Below are 6,000 nucleotides of genomic sequence, written 5' to 3'. Positions count from 1 at the left end.
TTTAGACCAGTGTCTTAGGTTTTTCAGAGCTGTAACCTTTTCATAACGGTCTTAAATTCAATTGTCAAAACAGACAAAGTTCTATTACCAACAAAGAACTTACCATGTGTACATGGAATGGAAACGGCCTCATCAATAAGATCGATGAAGCCAAAGACTTTATTGTAGAGCAGTATCTTGACGTGTTATTAGTCCAAGAGACTCACTTAACCCTAGGAAGAACTCCCGAAATTGGGAATTATGACATGTACTCCACTGACAGGGTGTCATTAGCCAGCAAGGAAGTGGTGGCACCTGTATCTACGTGAAGCGCTCGATTAAGCATCACATGATATCCACCCTGATTTAAGTATTTTGGAAGCGACAATTATCAAAATTTCCGTCCAAAATTCTCCCCTACTAACAGTCATTTCGGCATACTTACCTACACTTTCAGATGCACGTGGAAGAAGTAGTTTTCCTGCCAGTGATTTTGATAAACTTTTAGTAATATCAAATCACCTAATTATTGCCGGCGATCGAAATTCACGTCATACCGCTTGGTTTTGCCCTAACAGGAACAGGTATGACACATGACACCACAATACGATTAAGCATTTGACCTATTAAAATATTGTCTTGAATAAAACTCATATTTCTCGCTGGAATGGAATAGGCTATTAATGGGATAGTTGGCTGACGATTTTTCTAGGCTTTTTGCATGTCCTAACACAACACAAGGGCTGACTCTTACTTTTTTTACAAACAAAGAAGCTTGTTCGAGTAAAACTTTAAATTCACCTTCGCCCAGTAAACAAAATTCAGGTTTGCTGCGAATGAGTTTGATTTTCACATCCACCATATTCAACAAAAGTCTTTCCTGATGAAACATATCTAAGTGCAATGGACCAATCATATTGACCGAGGCACTGAGCTTAAACAATTGCGCGTGTTGGTGGAAACTTTCATCCGGCTTAGTGTCTTGAGCATCAAAAGCATTCATACGTCCTGCTGTATCTTCAAAAAACAATTCTGTTGACAGTTGAGACGTTTTCGTATCAAAACCATGATTCAGTAATTCTTCTATTATGACTCTGTAGGGATAAGTGTTATTACTGGTGGAAATGAGTCTCTCATTTAAGCTAATATCCATTTGAGAAAACATGGAATGTAAAAACAGATTGACATGTCCCACTTTACTTTCAGCCGTGATTGGCTTGTCAGCACTTTTTAAAATGTTCACTGTGACATACAGTTGTGTCTGTGATAAGTCAAAGTATTCGTCTCCGCTTCGAAGAGGAGGCGCTGCGATCACCGAGGCAAGCGGCTGCACGTTCACAGCGCTCCGTAAAAAAAGTGAAAAAAAAATTCCTTTCCCCTTGGTGATTATCAATCAAATTACTTTAAAATAGTGTTTTTTCAACAAAACCTATATGTTTCCAAAGTATTTCCGCTCCGATGTTGACGAGAATAAAGCAGCGGACAATGTGAGGACGAAAGCCTGGAATTTTAAGATAAGTACTTTTCTTTCATTTAAACTAAATCAAATTTCTATATATAAGTGCCTTTAATTCAGAAGTTAAACAACAAAAATCAGCGTTATATTTACAAAATTTTCACAGGACTAGTTTCGATGGTTTTACCGAACCACCATCCTCAGCTGCAAAACCGAAAATCATTTGCGGTTTTGCAGCTGAGGATGGTGGTTCGGTAAAACCATCGAAACTAGTCCTGTGAAAATTTTGTAAATATAACGCTAATTTTTGTTGTTTAACTTCTGAATTAGTATTTATTCGGCGTGTTATTGTGTCTTAAGTGCCTTTAAATCAATAAATTTTAACTTTTCATCAGTTTTTAGCATTAAAAATACTTGAAATTGCTCATTGCTTCCTTTGTGAATCAATTCCAAACAGACGCCAACGTTATCAGTTCACGTCTGTCACCACTTACAAAGCAGCCTTATCTTGTTTGAGGATTCTCGTGAGAGGGAAATTTGGGGACTCAGGGCATCGCGCCATTTCCTTCTGGATTCTTTTTTTTTAGATCGCTTTAATATATTTTCGCCTTTAAATAATATTATACCTCACAGATTTTTTTCTCATACTGTTCCTTGCTATCTGTTAAATGTCCCTGTGTAAGGGATGGTTTATTCTTCACTGCCTTAAATAAACTCTTAGAACTATGAGCTTATATAAATAACAGTGGGCCTCATTGTGTTATACTAGCATTAATTAACTAGTAATAAATTATGATAGTAAAATAATTAATCTTGTAATAAATTATGATAGTTAAATTAATAAATATTATGTTTAATTTGTGTTTTTAATACATATACTCAGTAATTTACCCACACACACACATATATCTTTTTTTTGTGTGTGTGTGCGGTTGTGGTCTTGTACTGTATATGGTTCTATGTTGTTTCTCTGCTGCTGTTTTTTGAAAAATGTGTGAAAATGTTGGGAACGAAAATAGCATAAGTTACTTTAGTTAAATTAATATATACTTTTGTTTGATGACTTTTGTTGAGATCTCAGGATGCAAGCATACATATTACTTTGTATTCCATGCTAAATACCTTGATACGAAGCATTTTAACACCGTCAATATTTTTTTTTTCTTTCCCAGTAACACATCTATTCACCATTACCAAACACACACACCTGTGAGACACTATTTATTGTACATGAAGACAAATTCTTCTTCTTTTAACTACACTCATTGACACAATCGTATTTTAGGATATTTTCTACTTCTTTTTTTTTTTTTTTTTTTTTCTTTCTATAGGCCTTTTTTTTCCCCTCTATTATTTTTGGGCCATTTATTTTAAATTTTATTTTGTCCCATCTTTTCTTCCTGGCCTTTTGAACTCGTACAAGATGTACGAAGTTCCTTTTTACTCTCCTCAAATACGAAATTGCTCCTCTTTCTATATACCTTTCCTTCGCACCTATGTTTGATGTTTCGCCCATCGGTGCAAAAAGACTTAGCGGGTGCAAAACAAGACATCTGTCTACTTTGTCTGTCTGTCTGTCGTCTCCGCTTCCGGAAGCATTGAACTCTACAGGACTTCCTTCCGATACATTGGCTAATTGATGAAATTCAATCCACTGACCTCTTTCTATGACTGTTCATATCGGAGGTAATGAAAATAATTCCAGTTCGGATTTTGCGTATTTCGGAGAATCTTTTAACAGAAAAGCCATTTAAGAGTTCAAAATACCGCGTCGTTGCACCTTCCTGGCTTTAGCCGAAACAAAGTGTTTAGCGTTTTTACCCTTACTTTTAAACATTCCATGATCGATCATGTCGTCTGCTTTCTGAACTGCTTTCTTGTCTAATTTTCCCACACCTTCTTTAGATCTGGTTTTGAGGGAGACTTGAAAATTTTCGCCCGATAAATACGTCTTTGGCAATCTGTGTTCCAGCCCGCAAAACTTCTTTACCAACTGTTTTGGCTCCACTCATCAATAAAAGGCACTGCACTGCGACAGTTTTTCAAAAAATTCACCAATGCCAAACCTTTCTGTAAAATGGTTCCTTGATAGTCATGTAATCCATTTCCAGTTTGAGCTAGATAGTCATGTAATCCATTTCCAGTTTGAGCTAGATAATAATCTTCAAATATTTTCGTACAACATGTATAAGGCACCCGCATGTTTGATGCTACTAATCTTGCCTACACAATGCGAATGAAATCGATTTGTAAATGGATGCTTCTTTTATAGAATTTGTCGCAGGCGAAAGTGCAAGAAATACTTTGGCTCTTTAAGCGGGACTAAATCTCCAGAGTGAAGTCTTATGTCAACATGTATGGTCTGAAAATGCCGACAAATAACTGGCAAGTAAAAGGGTCTGAGATAATGAGCGTTTATGATGTCTCCGTCATCTTTTTCTACGGTGACAATTTTTAACAAAGGAGCTTGCACATCTCCCACAATTTGAGGCTCTACGAGATCACAATGCACAGACATGACAGGAAAAGATACTTTTGGATCGGCTACAAAGGGACTTTACTCCAGTCTTTTGTAATCACCGGACTCAAATCCCAGAAGCTCAGCTAGTCCTTCGTGAAGAATGACTCTGGAGGTTTCGTCTGTCTTAATGGTCACTTTTTTCGTGACAGGATGATAATTGAATTCAATCTTATTTTTATGGGAGGGCATTTTCATGATTTTTAATAAATCTGATACCGTAATGTATACATGCCTGTATGATTACTAGTTCAAACTCACATGGATCTCCTTAACATTATTTAAAAAGATTATTCAATTGCAATTTATTCTGAAGTGTAATGTTGGGAAAAAAATCAGAAGTTGCAATTAAACTTCTAAACACTTATCTTTTTAAACATTTAATTTGACCCTCCAGGGTTCATTGTTTTTAATCAGCATTACAATTAGAAGATTCAAAAGGAAACATTAATGAAATAAATTATTTTGAATCATTCATCATCCTCAAAATCAGCAAAAATTAAATTTCATTAGAAAAGATATATGTATCGAAATATTCATAATCAACCATGTGTTTAAACCATGATGGCAACATGCATTTTACCAATCACTCTTGCTGTCTATGAAAGCTTCAATGATACAGATAAGGATTTTAGATATTATATATGATACTTATAAGGATGTTTTACATATAAGGATTTAAAGATGACCTGCTTTCATGCAAGAAATGCAGATACGCATTAAATTTACATAAGTTATATGCAATATTTAATTAATTTCCAATTTACTAATTTTTATAAGCATACAGTAAATACCCTCTTTTATTTACTAACAATCCAGACGTTCTGACAAATTATACAAATTCATCTAATTGTGATCAGGCATAATATAAATGTTGTTTATCTTTTTTGGAGTTCTAAATAGGCTTGGATTATTTATTTCTAAGTTTTCATTCTCGCGCTTTAAAAGTCTGCGGCCGCTGTTGCATCCAGAGACGAAACAGATGCCATTTTATTCTTTATTTATAATTAAAATTGATATTAAATCGGTATTTCCGCTATTTTTGCCTGTGTAAAATACTACAGTAAAGTGAACGGATAATAATTGCAATGCCCTCTGTAAATAACGCCACAAAAAGTGGACCACTTTTGGGAAAAGTAGTAATACAACTTTCACATCCTTCTTTATACTTCAGGCTTCTATAAATGGTGTCCAACCGGTGGCTAGCGGGCTCCTGGTGGCCAGCAGTTCTATCTTTAAGCTCCCGCCAGTCACAATCACAATATCGCCATGATACAAAAACTTTACTCTAATTCTAATGTTTAACAAAACTGTAAAAAAGGTTTAAATATACTTCGCGTACCGGGGTGCGTATTTTCTCATTGTTGAATGGTGTAACACTTGGGTGCCTGGGCAACAAGGTCCTACACCTAATCAATTATGAGTTCCGTAATTAATACTTCACATTAACTGCACACATTTCAAAACCCTATTTTAAGGCTCTATATTGCAGTTGTACACTACCCCATGTTTTGAATTTTTGAAGTCACGTAAATATCAACTAGTTCACCTGGGTAATACAAGTCGGCGTACCCACCCACTTAGGTTACCAAGACCAACACCGACTTGCTACAACGAGCTTTCATGTGAATCGAGGATGTATAAGATCTGATTGGCTGTTCTTGTTTACAGAAATTTTCTTGATTTCCTTATGACTTGATATTTAAGCGAAATCTTGAATGTATGGATGCTGTTTATCAGCGTACATATTCAGTTGCTACGTTTAAAGAACAAATGAATAATTCAGTAGTGAAGTGAACACAAACAGTATGATAAATATTGAAGGTTTGACTCATAGTAGAATAGTGATCGCATGGTGGTCACCTCCGTGTCACTACTGTAGCGATAGCCCAGTGGTGTGCTTACTTGGTGCTGCTTTGTATAGTTGCTTGCTCTATTAACGCTAAAGAGTAGTGCAGCAGCACACTTCTCATCGAAGTGTCCTTGAAGACGGTGGAGAGGATATAGCAAATTCTGTAATTAGATGCATTGAAAATCATCACATTCC

Source organism: Stegodyphus dumicola, chromosome 1 (genome assembly GCF_044657685.1).
Source record: "Stegodyphus dumicola isolate Sdum_Otavi_A_Nest chromosome 1, ASM4465768v1".
Lineage (NCBI taxonomy): Eukaryota > Metazoa > Arthropoda > Arachnida > Araneae > Eresidae > Stegodyphus > Stegodyphus dumicola.
This window is presented reverse-complemented; position numbering follows the sequence as displayed.